Source organism: Podarcis raffonei, chromosome 16 (assembly GCF_027172205.1).
Source record: "Podarcis raffonei isolate rPodRaf1 chromosome 16, rPodRaf1.pri, whole genome shotgun sequence".
NCBI lineage: Eukaryota > Metazoa > Chordata > Lepidosauria > Squamata > Lacertidae > Podarcis > Podarcis raffonei.
The window spans coordinates 41371383-41385003 of record NC_070617.1 but is presented as its reverse complement, the minus strand read 5'-3'; the positions used below and the strand labels follow the sequence as shown (position 1 = coordinate 41385003).

The following is a 13621-nucleotide window of genomic DNA, read 5'->3' as shown; positions in this document are numbered from 1 at the left end:
TGCCCAGACTGGAGGAGAAGTTGGAAATACTGTGTCAGGCCTGGTCGTTGTCCTCTTCAGATCACCACACAAACGCTTCTTGTTCTTTTATAAAACTTTTTATTGCGTATTAACAAAACCTTCTTATAAACGGTTCTTAAATATTATTCCTCAGAGTCACTTCTTTCAGATACCTTCTGAGCTCTGCTTCTCCATGACCAGCCACTCTCAAAATGGCGAAGGCGCCCTTCCCTTCGCTTTCCCGCTCTATTTTCTAACCTCCTGGCTAGAGCTGGCTTGTATCTCCCCTCCTCCGAATCTGAGCTAGAACTGAACCCTTGCCTTTCCTGGGAACAGCCGGTCCCTCCCTGTTGTTCCTCTTGCTCTCTTCTCTTCAATTCACTGCTCTCCTCCCCCCCTTGGGGAATGCTTTCTCCCTCTGGGAAACTGGAATCTTCTAACTCTAACTCTTCCCTGACATACTGGACTGTTTACAGGATGGCATGAGCGTTTGTGCTGTGGCACACAAGTTTGGCAGGAATGAATCCAGCATAGGTGCCACCAAGATATGGGAGAAATAAATCCGGGCATCAGTGGCAGCAAGTACACCTACAACTGCCAAGGTCCCCAGGTACGTGCAAGACGAGGCCATGAGGAAGGCACATGAGGCCCTGAACCTGTGGCTAGAGGACATGACTCTCCAGCGTATCCCCATTGACGGCAGTACTTTGCGCAAGAAGACTCTCAGGCTGTATGCACGCTTCAAGCAGCCTGCAAAGGAGTTCTGAGCCAGATTCAAATGATGTGTCAATCTGAAGAACATTGGCGACCATGTTGAAGCTGCATCCGTGGACCAGGAGGCTGCCCAAGCATGCCCTGACCAGCTGAGGAGACACCAAGTGCGCCCTGACCAGCGGAAAAGACAAAAGCGCCAGCTGCCCATCGCCATGTTTCTCAGTGAGACACCACCAGCCCCACCAAGTGCATCTGACCCACAGCCAAGCACTTTGGGGTACCGGTCTACCCTGCTTGTCATTGTTTGCAGAATGTCCTCCAATGATGAGGAAGACTGAGAGCCACCATTGTCCTTGTGTGATGGCTTCCCCGCTGAATTGTGAAGGTTCCATGACATCACAGCAGACCAGCTGATCAGGTACATGTCAAGTCCTGCTAGAAGCAAGGAAGGAAGGATGTCAGCGTGTCAGAAAATAGGGATGAGTTCAAACAGCCTTCCCCAACTTGGTGCCCTTTGCCTGCTTAGAGCTGTCTGCACGCTGTCTGGGGCTGATGAGCGTTGCAGTCCAAAACTGCCAGAGGGCTCCAGGTTGAGAAAGGCTGAGTTGGAAGGAGGTGTTATTGCTGCAATAGTTCCCAAGGATTCTGCGTATTTCCTTTTTAAAATTCTGGAACTATTCATTATTAGACTAATGAAGGGAAGGAGAGAACGAATAGAAAAGAATGGAAGGCGAGCTGAGTGCTGCCAGGGGTTCTCCCCCCCAGGTTCCTTGTGCTGGTTTCCATCGAAGCATTAATTAAGAGCACCTGCCCTTGTAGTCAAGTTCTTCTTCATTAGGAATAGAGCGTGTGTCAATGTGTAATTAAAATTATGCATATTTTTTTTAAAATAGCTCTTTTGAAATAGAACCCTAGTCATCCATACCTATTAATTTAATCAGCCAATTGAGCTCAGGTGAATTCATCGCTCCTCTCTGTCCCCCCTCCCTCCCTCCCTCCCTTAATGCTAACAGGAGTGAATTGAGCAGGAGGATTTTAACTGATTAAGTTACCATAGCAATGCAGCTCATCTCTCTCCTTATCACGTTTCAAGCTCCTCAACCCTGTTAGCCACGGAAACTGTATTCACACAACCAACCTCCAGGTTCCTTCTTCCTTGCAATTTTTCTTCTGCAGAGGAAGTCGTGCCCCATTTTCAGGCAACAGTGAGCCCTGCTCCTGAATTCCATCCCTTGAAAATCATTCTGCCATTACCGTTATCTTGGATGGGTTGCAAGTTGGCACTTTCTGTGTATGGAAAAGTAGGAAAAGAGGGAAATTCAGTTTGGTTCACATTTTTATTTGAACCTACCTTCATTCACACTTCTTGAAACAACGTGCACATCAAAATGCAGCTTATCTTTTGAAAATCACAGTTGCCAGATTTTGTACCCAAACTGCATATATTAGGAGGAAGTGTGCATAAAATGCAGACAGAGTGAAAATAAAATAGAAATAAAGTATTATACAAAGGGAAATTACTTGCAAAAATGTGTACATTGTGGAATTGTCTACAAAAATGTGATTATTAAGAGAAAGGGCATGTGAAGAAAGGGGCGGAGCCTGGAGAGCCTGCTTGCACCAACTGCCTTGCGCAATCACCTTGCAAGGTGGGCCAGTCATGTCCCAAACTATTCAGGACTTGGTGCTGCCTCCGGCCCTCTTTGTACCTCCTGCTCTTGGATGGGGCAGAGGGAAAGAGAATCTGGAGTTCTTGGGCAAATGTGCAAACAGGGACTTCAATATGGCTTCCAGTTTCCTGGCTGCTCCCTGGGGTGAAAGAAACCTGCTTTTTTCCTACTGCAATCCCTCCTGCAGAGATTCCAGCAGCCTGTCAACCCCAATCCTATACCTCTGTGTAGTGTGAACCAAGCAGCTTAGGCTCCTGGGGGGTCCTCCACTAACCTTGTGAGTTGCCAACGATGCACATGAGACCCGCCTGTCAAATTATGTCAGGTTTATTAGGAATAAAGAAGGCAAGGGAGAGGACAAAGAGATAAAGCAGAATATGGAAAACAAAAGGAGCTCTTGAGCTCAGGTCTAGCTTATACTGAACCAATTACTTACACGCAGGCTTCTTGCCTCAAGGCAGATGGTCAGTTGCAGGTTTTCTGAAGGTCAAGGAGGGCTGAGGGGCATTGGTGGGAGGGGCAAAGCACTGCATGGCCTCCATCTTTAAGGTTTTCCCACCAATGCTGTGGGAAGTGACAGAAATCGCCACCAGGATTTTTCAAACTTCCTGCCAAACAAAACCTGTCCTGCGTTTGTGAATTTGGGGAGAAGGGTATGCCTGGCTCACTAAGGCGAAAGGGTGAACAGACAAACAGGTTTTTTTGCTACAGGGAACACAAAAACATTGATGAATTTGTGTGAGGATTTTATTTTTAATTTCTCCTCGCAGTAGAAAGAGGCGCATTTGAACTATGTGGGTGAACAGGAGCAGCAGAAGACCATTCTCTAGGAACAAACATTAGACAGGCCACCCTGAGCCTAAACAATATATCCTCTCCTACCTTCCTTAACATTCCCACAGAACTGGGGTCGGAAGGTTTTGGCCCAACCTGGCTCAGCTGGAATGAGAGATCAGAAGAGGAAATGAGGCTTTGCAAGAAGAAACCCCCTGGCAGCCCAGGGTCAGTGGCAGGACACTTGGCTAGGCTGGTGCTCAGAGCCAACTTTTGAATATCTGTGGGGTTGCTCCACACAAGCAATGTTGCCTCTCATCTGAGGATCAGTTTACAATGTCAGCAGCAGAAACACACAAGAGGAAGGCACGTTTGGCAAACCCTCACTGTGATCAACTCCAGCCAGAAACCTCTGTCCCCACTGTGGAAGGACGTGTGGATCCAGAATTGGCCTCCGCAGTCACCTACGGACTCACTGTTAAGACCGTGTTCATGGAAGACAATCTTACTTGGCTACGAGGGATGACCAAAGAAGAAGGAGGAAAAGAAGACTGGCAGGTTCATCAAGTTATCAGCAGTTTCAGGGAAGGACCATAGCTCACTGCACCTGCTTGATTTGCAGAAAGTCCCCTGGCTCAATCCCTGGATGAGGTAGCAGCAGGTGATGGGAAAGATGACCCTCCTCTACCTGAGCTCTCCCTGGAGAGCTGCGGCTCTAGGCATTGAACTGGGCTACAGAGGAATCTCTTTCCTGCACGTAGAAACGTGGAAGGATTGAGCCGGCACTTCTCCTTGTGTGAGACTCTGCCCAGAACATGCAGATACACATCTCCCCCAGTGCGCAGCAAACTGGTCTTGCCTGGGAAAGCTGTTTCATGTGGTCTGCAGAGGGCATAAACCTGTCCTTCTTAGATTGTTTCCCTTTTACCAGGGAGCTGCTGGGCAGCATCACTGCCTACAATAATCTTTTTTGTTAGTAAGGAGAAAAGAACAGCGGCAAATGCTGAATTGGCCCCTCCTGAATGGGCCCCTCCTGCTCCTCATGAGGCTTCTGCCAGCGGCACACCCTTTCCAGCCAGCCTGTCAGACTCCCCTGGGCAACTTAATGCCATTGAGATCCATACAATTGGGAAATGGCAGGTAATACAGAGAACAAGAAAGAAGCTCTCTCCAATTTGCTGTGTCTAAGCCGTCCCCCACAAGACAGCCCTGCTCCCACAACCCACAAGCAAATGATCCCTAGATGCAAACCAATTTGATACAAAGGTTCCCTCCTTGACTCCAAGGTTGCCCCCCTGTGCACAGTTACGCCTGGGCGGGTCCCACTGAAATGAGCAAGGGATTATCTGTGGCTGCCTGCATGAAAGAGTGTAGGGAATTTGATGGGAGTAGAAAGGCGGGCAGAGGTGGGCAGAGCAGAGGTGGAGGGCAAGAAAGATGAGGAAATTGCCTTTGAGAGTATTCATAATCTAAGCAAGCATGAAATGAACCCTACCTGGTGACGGAGGAGGAGGGGAGAGGGGCGTGCCCAGCAGAGGCTCCTGCAAGACTAGAGCAGGAAGGGCAGGCTGCCGCCGCCTGTCCCTGCAGCTCATTAGGAATGCGTGGCACATTTCCCTCCAGTGGCGCATTCTGCTGCAAGAAACCCAGAAAAAGACAAGAAAAATGAAGGCAGGTGCAATCTCATTTTCTGAGGGCTGCAAGTCAGCCAGGAAACGGCTATTATTCCATCGACTCTGTCGGCATTAAGTTATTTCCTTCACTAAATACGGGAGTGTTCATGAATATCTATTGAGTTCCAGGTAGTGGTGTCTGGCTGCACGGCGCCTCACTGATTGTAGCTTTATATTCCTCCGACAACACACCTCAATCTCACACTGAAGTGAAAGACAATAGTATTTTAAATTGGTTAATAAATCTCTAGATGGATGCTCCTGAGAGGCCGGGCGACTTCATCTCTATTACATGAATAAAAGTGATAAGGCCTCAGCCATGGAGGGGTGTTTCTGAATTGGGGAGGTTCCTTCCAGAACGCCCCCCACGTGCCCTTCAAGGCAAGCTGCCTCCTTCTCCCACTCAGCTCCAAGAAGGTCTTTGGGTGGAGCAGCCAAAACAAGCTGCCTTCACAGAGGAAGGGAAGGGGTCAGCCAGAAAGGTCCTCTGTTCCCAGAGTCAGGATGGAGCTGATCACACCAGGAAGACAGTCTTTCCCTTGGAGTATTCCTGAGCAGAACAGGAAGGGAAGGGGGACCCTTCCTTGGAGGAACAAAACAGAAATAAGGTTGCACAACATTAAGAGAATCATAGAATTGTAGACTTGGAAGCAGCACAAGGGTCATCTAGTCCAACCCCATGGAATGCAGGAAACCTTTGCTCAACATGGGGTTCGAACCCACGATCCTAAGATTAAGAGTCTTATGCTCTACCAGCTGAGCTATCCCATCTATTTCTTTAGGCTTTCTTCGTTGCTCCAATTCCTCATTCATTTCTACTCAGCATGATGCCTTCTTTGAGGCAGGGCAATTTCACATTTCTCCTGTGTCAAGGATTCCCCCCCCCCCCCGCTCATGCATCTCCACAGGAAAAAGCCCTCTCCTGTGCACAAGCTCTCTGTGGCTCCCCTTCCTGTGAATGCCTGACAAAGAAGAATCTAATCGGGTTTGCGGCTGTGACAATCAGATCCTCCACTTGAGAGGATTCCCACTCTTCAGGGCACCTTGTCCAAGTTGCCACTTACGCCCTGACTTGTAATGAGTTTCCTTGGCCTGCCTTTGGGCATTGTCCACTTTGAGAGCAGCACTTCTTATTTCAGGAGAGTGGCCGTCCTCCCCAGGCAGCCGCCATCATCTGCAAAGCGGCTGACCTCTCCCTCCATACACTCAGGAGCAGACCTCAGAATGTCATGTCGGCCCACAAAACAGACAGCCAAGATGGCAGCTACTTTTCTCATGCAGCACAAAGGGTGGCGTGAGGGGGCGCCGTGGGTTAGGAGGCCACATATTGATTACTGTTAGTGTGATGCTGACAAGGCTCTTGACAGGCAAGCATTCCTGACTCAGCACATGGCCCAGCTCTTCCAGCCCACACCATGGCTTCCCCCTGAGACACAACCAAATAAAGACCCCCCCTTTGGCTTTGCTGCAGCTCTGGGGTGGGGCTCCTCTGGAGTTTGGATGCGGAGTGAGACCTTTTCCAGAATGGAAGGAGCTTATCAGAGGGAGATAGGAAGAAACTGAGATTAACTGAAACATCTCTGAGGTGAGAAGAGCTAACAAAAGGCAGGACTGGGAAGAGCTTGGGGGCTCCTTGTAGCAAAGGGGGGGGGACAATTCTGAAGATGTGGGGGGAGGGTTTCTCCAAATATTGCCCCACTTCCCCCCCCCATTGTGCACAATGAGAACCCCACATCTTCCCACATAATTTACTATGAGAGATAGCCACAAATGACACAGCTTGATGAGAGAGAGAGAGAGAGAGAGAGAGAGAGAGAGAGAGAGAGAGAGAGAGAGAGAGTTTAAGCTGAAGCACCATGTTGATGGGAGGCTGGCAACTTACAATTTTATGAAAATAAGCAAAGTTGTTCCAGAGTAAATTAAGAGGGAGCTGTAGAGGAACATTCCCAACCATTCCCCTGATCTCTCTCTCATTGCTCCTCCTCTCCGTCGCACCTTCTGGATTTAGGGAGAAGCACTGGATTCACTCTGTCCTTAGTGGGCATCTCTAGGGCAGTGGAGCTGCCAGGATGGAATCTTCTCTTAGGAACACAGGAAGCTGCGTTTGACAGAGTCACTCCATTGGTCCTCTAGCTCAGCATTGTCCACAGCAGGGGCTGCCCAGAGTTTCCGGCAGGAGACTGAAGTGTTGGGAAAGGTTCAGAAGAGGGGTGGAGGGGATCCCCTATGAAGAAAGGCTGCCACCTTTGGGACTTTTTAGTTTATAGAAAAGGCAAGTAAGAGGCAGCATGAGAGAAGTTTATAAAATGCCAGGCACAAGCATGGAGAAAATGGATGGAGAAAAGGTTTTCTCCTTCTCTCATAACACCAGAACCCATGGATAGCTAATGAAGCTGAATGTTGGGAGATTCAGGGCACTTCTTCCTGCAGCACAAACTTGGGAACTCCCTCCCGGAGGAGGCAAGGGCTGGTTGCCAACTTCAATGGCTTTAAAAGATGAGACAGATTCACGGAGGAGAAGGGCTCTCTCTCAGTGGCCACGAACCACAAGCTCTGCCACCAGGGCAGAGGCAGTAATGAACAAAGGGATTTTATAGAAAGGGATGAGCAGATCTGATAATATCACTTTCTCTTGGGTTCTCATTTTTCCAATCTGAAATTCAGTTCTCCACATTTCCACATCAGTTTGCATTTCGATGCAATATTCTCTTTATAGGCACATGTTTCTATGTAATTTGTATGCAGTGACTCCTCATTTGACAAAGACTTAAGGATCACCTTGCCAGATCAGAATAAAGGTCCATCTAGACTAGCATCAGGTAGTGCTGAAGGGATTTGATTTCTGGGAGGTATTTTATTATTATTATGTTGCATTTTTGCATTTTACAATATTTCAACAACAAACATTAAATCTAAACAAATTAAACCTACATTTTCTTTTACTCTCCCCCCCCCCGCAGTTCCTTATTTTATATCGTAATCTTACTGCATAACCAATTCAAACCTACTTACAAGTTTAACCTTTTTACTCCCTTTAAGTTATTTCTTACTGCTCGTGTTTAGGTGGCAATCCTGCTTACGTTTTTAATTGTTTACAATTTTTCTTCATGCATTCAACAATTTTTCCCAATTCTATTTTAAAAAGTCTCTCATCTTAATCTCTTATTCTTCCAGTAAATTTCGCCATCTCTACGTACTCCATCAATTTTCTCAAGATTCTTACCAGATCCTTACCTTCCAAGATTGGAATACTGTGTGGATTGGAATGCTGTATAATTATCCTGAGGATCCTTTGAATTTTGTGATACAGCCCTTATATCACAAAATTTACTCAAACACATCAAAAATGTATATATTGTGATAAATATTTTAGGATTGGCAGATACTAGGGCTCTCATGAAATTTTATCTTGGCCACACTTTCAGAATAGCAATTTGCTCACACCGCGTCAATTGTTTTCTTTATCAGAAACATGTTGGAAAACAAAAACAGTGCTTGATTTATCACACAGAACACAACACCTTCATAATATGACCATGGGACACCCAGAAAGTATAAAGCAATGTAGCTATAAAAGAACATGAATCATTCCCAAAATACAATTATGAACAAGCCTCTGACATATGTACCTTAAGGTGTGAGCTTGCTTTTGCCAGGCAATCCCATTTAGATCAGCTCTATTTTGAGACAGACAAACTAGACTACCCTGAAATGTTTCAATGTTTCTGTGATTGTCCTTGAACCTTCCCTCTACACCTGCCATCCTCTCCTGCCACACCCTCTGAGAAGCACGAGACTTGGGAGATGGTCTTGTCAGTGGTGGCATCCTGGTTATGGGATGCCCTCCTTACAGAGGCTCACCTGGCACCTCCCTTGTGTTCTTTTTGACACCAGAGAAGGAACTTCCTGTCCCTTTTATTACAATCCATTTGGGGACTTTAACTTCTGCACCAAATTCATCTGGGTGTTTTATGATGGTATTAATGGTTTTAACTGCCATCTACTGTATTATGCTGACTTCAGCTGCTTTGTGATTTTATGTCATTTTATTTGTGTTTTTATGGTGAATTGTATTGTGTATTTTATTGTTTTATGTAAAGCACTCAGAGACCGTGGTCACATGGGCCATCTCTCTCTCTCTTGTGCACACACACACACACAGAAGAATACATAAATAAATAGGAAAGAAATGTATGCATTGAGATACATGCCATATTTAAATACAGTGGTACCTCGGGTTACATACGCTTCAGGTTACAGGCTTCGCTAACCCAGAAATAGTGCTTCAGCTTAAGAACTTTGCTTCAGGATAAAAACAGAAATCGCGCAGTGGCAGCCCCATTAGCGAAAATGGTGCTTCAGGTTAAGAACAGTTTCAGGTTAAGAATGGACCTCCAGAATGAATTAAGTACGTAACCAGAGGTACCACTGTACAAAGTTTTGTGCATATTTTTAAAATGAACAAATCCCAAGCCCCACAGGTCAATGCAGAAGTGGAATGGAACATATCTTTGTTCTATCCCACTTCTGCATTAGGATAACAATACTATTTAAATACTTCTATCCAGTATCATACACAAACTATATACTTATATAATAATCTATTGTAACTGAGAATACTTATTATATCACATGATAATTTCCTCTTTATTGTATTGTTTGCACTTTTTTCTCTTTCTTCCCCTACCCCTTTATTTTATAACCAAACACTTCTAATAAAATATTAATTTTAAAAATGAACCAAGTCATGTGAAATGACCTGATACAAAATAATCCTTCCAACTCAACAGCACCATCCCATTCCCAAGAGCAGCCGATATCCGGTGGTAGAATGCCTCTGAACTTGGGGGTTCTACTAAGCATGATTTGCCTAAGAATGTTCATCTTGCTTTCTTGTATCAGACCAGCATCCTGATTCCCACATGGTGAGCCGGATGATGCCTTGCAAGAGGCCCCAAGCAGGGCATGGTTGCCCAGACAAAGACTGCAATACCTCAAGGACTGCCTCTCACCATATGAACCTGTGGTCATCATCTGAGGCTTTCTTCAGGGGCCTCCTCCAGGAGTGGTCTGGAGGTGGCAACCCAAGAACAGTCCCTTTCTGCTGGTGAGCTAAATCGAGACGCTCATTGTTTTGATCCTGAGCTCTCAGGGGAGCCAGCTGACCCATGCCAAAGCGTGAGACCAAATAACAAGCATCTTTTGGTCTGGCGCTCAGACATGGGCGTAGCCAGGATTCTTGTTATGGGGGGCCAGCACTTTGTTAGGGAGGCACAACCAATGTGATTGGTCAGTTAAGTATTTCTATTGTTTTACTTTATCTGGGGGGGCAACTGTCCCCCACCCCCTACCCCCTTGGCTACGCCCCTGTGCTCTGGTGCAAGCCAACTGATTTGCGCTAGAGCATGAGACCAAAAGACGAGACACTCTGGGACCCAGGCAGAATCCGGGAATGGCTTCTATAATTCCGGGATGTCCCATTTAAATGAGGATGGTTGAACAATATTCTGTTGCTCCCCGTTTGTAGGATGCTCCCAAGGGAGGCCTGCCTGGTGCCTTCATTACATATCTTTCGGTGCCAGGTGAAAACGTTTCTCTTTAACCAGGCCTTGGGCTGATTAACAGTCTATGGCCTTCTATTTTTGTTTGTGGAAAGGGGGCTAGTTTTTTATTTTGTGTTTTGTTTTAATAATATTTTTATTAATTTTCTCAATAAACAAAATCATTGCATTAAAGAAAAAAAGAAAAAACATAAAGTAAAAAATTTAAAACAACTGTATGCACACTTAATATTAGATCCACATTATGGGATGACTTCCCTCCACTCCCTCCCGTAGTTCCTTTGTATTATCTTCATTTATGCATGTCAATAAAGTCTTTATCTCTAATTACCTCCAAATTTAAACATTATCCATAACATTACAAGTGTTTTAAAAATCCTGCTAATGTATTAACTTCCTTATAATGCTTTTGTAAATATGCAATAAACATTTCCCATTCTTATTATATTGTTGTTATGTTATGTTATGTTATGTTAATGATGTGATATGATGTGATATGATATGATTTCTAAGTTTCCCAGTTAATTTAGCCATTTGCACATACTCCATTAACTTAGTTTGCCAATCTTCCTTGGTGGGGACTTTTTCTTTCCAGTGTTTGGCTAACAATATCTGAGCAGCCGTTGTTGCATACATGAACAAATGCTTGTATTCATTATGTCGTGGGCCCGCAGGCCAGATCAGGCCCAACTGCCCTCTGGATTCGGCCCGCGGACGGCCTGGAATTGCCGCTTGGATTGGCGCCCTTTTTTTGCAATTTTTTTCGGGTGCCATCTTTCCCCCTCCCTCCCTCCCTCCCACACCCCGCGGTGGCACCTCCTCCCTCCTCTCTCCCTCCTCCTGGCTTTTCCCTGCCCTGCGGAGGAAGGGAGCTGGGCTTTGACTGGTGCCAGCCAGTCCAAAGCCTCGCTGCCCGCAGACTCACCACCAGCCTCTCCGTTCATGGCCGTGCTGTGGGCATCATGATGGGCGCATCGTGGGGCTTCAGCTGGAGCTTGGCGCACCTGCTGGCCCCGTGCCTGGTGCCCAGGAAAGCTGGCCCAGAAAGGGGAGGCGCTCCCGCCAACGCCAGCTTCCAACTGCAGGCAGAGTGGCGGAGGAGGTAGGAAAGCAGGGGAGGGGCTGGGGAGGGGGGAGAGGAGCCCCCTGCCCCCGCCGCCACGTGCACTCCGGCCCGCCGCAAGGTCTGAGGGGCGGTGAACTGGCCCCCTCCTTTAAAAGTTTGCTGACCCCTGCTTTAGGTAAATCCATTCCTGTAATACCTAATAAGAAAGCTTCCGGCTTTTTGACAAAGGTTATTTTTTTCAATTCGTTATTGTCAGAGGCTCAGGAGCAGAAGCACAGGGGAGAGAGCAAATAGAGAGTGGAGGAGAGGAATCCGAGGGGAGCGTAGGGGAATATGACAGTGACCCGAGAGATTCCATGAGCTTCTCCAGCGAATCAGAAGATTCCCAGAAGGGGGCGCCTATGGTAAGGGCAAGGGGGGTCCCAGGGGGGACGCTCCAGAAACAAGGGGCCAGAGGGGACTCCCAAGGGAGCAGCGGAGGATCAGGACCAGTTCCCCCACCAGAGCACAGTGGGGGGGGAAGAGTCACATGAGTCAGGACCAGCCTCTCCTCCAGCGGGGAGAGAAGATGAGTCAGGGATAACCACGCCCCCATCGGAAAGTAGGGAAACGGAGGGAAGGCCGGGTCCAGCTAGCCTCCCCGGAGGAGGGAGCAGTGACACAAGTGTAACGGTCAGAAGGAAAGTGGGAGGCTGCGCGCGCGCGCCAAGTTCAAATGTGCAGGAGCGCGGGACAGCAGAAGACCCGGATTGGGAGCCAGGTCCAAAAGCCCGAAGGAGGGAGGGGGAAGAGTCAGGGGACTCAGCGTCAGAGGAGTCTAGGAAGAGTGAGACTCCGACTAGCAGGCGGACCCAGAGAAGGAAGGAACAGAGGAAGAGGTGGAGTAAGGCTAGAATCTTAAACTGGTGTCAGGGGGGAGGAGATTCAGATGGAGCTTCGGCGGTCTAAGGTACAGACGTAGCGTTGCACGCTGCGCGTGTGGAAGTGAAACTGAACTTCAATAAAGACTTTTATACTAAGGAAAGAAGCAGCGTTGGTCTTGTGTGAGCTGGGACCTTGGGCAGCGCTGACAGTTATATATCATTTCCCCCCCAAAATTAAGAACCTTACGTACATTGCCACCACATATGATAAAACATACCTTCTACCTTCCGCTTCTTTACATTTCCCACACTTATTTTCCCTTGTTTTATACATTTTTGCCAATTCAACTGGAGTTAAATACCACCTATACATCATTTTCATAAATTTCTCTTTAAGTAAGGTACAGGCCGTAAATTTTATATCCTTCTTCCATAGTCTTTCCCAATCTATCATCAGAATATTATGTTCCACGTCTTTTGCCCACTTTATCATAACACATTTGACCTCTTCATCCATAGTTTCCCATTCCAACAATATATTGTCCTTTTTTGATAATAATTTAGTATCACTTTCTATTATTTCTCTGGAAATTTGAAATTTCATAGGTGAATCCTTTCTTTTTATCATTTTTGAATACTTCATTTAATTGGAAATATTGTAGCCACTGGCGGACGAAGGTGGGGGCGGGGGGGCGGTCCACCCTGGGTGCCATCTGGGGGGTGACATCGTGGCTGCCCCCGCTTCCGGGATGCGTGGCGCTTGCCACGCACGCACCGCTTTACGTGCACCCCCAGCGCATCATGCCCCCTGGGACGCACGCCAGCCATGCCCCCAGATGTATGCCGCTCCCAGTGCCAGAGCAGTTAGCTTCGCCACTGATTGTAGCCAATCTGTTACCTTTCCTTTTACTTCTTGTTTTTTTAAAAAAAAGATATTTATTGAGATTTTACAAAAACATAAGTTTACAAAATAGAAAAAGGTCGTATAAAAAGAAAAAGATACAAAAAAGAGAACATAGAAAAATACATTAAAAAGAAAAAAGAAGAGTAAAAATACAAAATACAAAAGACAAATAACTAAAAAAGAATTAAAAACAAATCCGTTTTTTGTAACTTTAAACTCCTTAGCTTATTTCCTTGCCTCCTCACACCTCCCCTTTTTGTATTCCCATTTGAATAATCAAATCAGCAAATCCTTACCCTCTTTCGTTTATCTTAACTCTGTATCTTAACATATTATAACTCTGTATTTTCATCCATTATCAATTCATTTTGCATATTCTTATTAACTTTGTTGCTA

At 46.4% G+C, this 13621-nt stretch overlaps 2 long non-coding RNA genes across 3 annotated transcripts; both read right to left on the bottom strand.

Annotated features, from left to right (window-relative positions):
* Positions 1-465: 465 nt before the first annotated feature.
* LOC128404058 (uncharacterized) lies at positions 466-3810 on the bottom strand. The gene is made up of 3 exons (XR_008328054.1): positions 3766-3810; positions 1853-2001; positions 466-1149 (listed from the first exon to the last, which is right to left on the bottom strand). It is a non-coding gene; the product is annotated as an uncharacterized LOC128404058 (long non-coding RNA).
* Positions 3811-3824: 14 nt separating this feature from the next.
* LOC128404057 (uncharacterized) lies at positions 3825-11360 on the bottom strand. Of its 2 annotated transcripts, none has more exons than XR_008328053.1 (3): positions 11318-11360; positions 4649-4790; positions 3825-3943 (listed from the first exon to the last, which is right to left on the bottom strand). It is a non-coding gene; the product is annotated as an uncharacterized LOC128404057 (long non-coding RNA). The 2 variants fall into 2 exon arrangements; XR_008328052.1 differs by having other exon boundaries at positions 4649-4793; positions 11318-11357.
* Positions 11361-13621: the final 2261 nt, after the last annotated feature.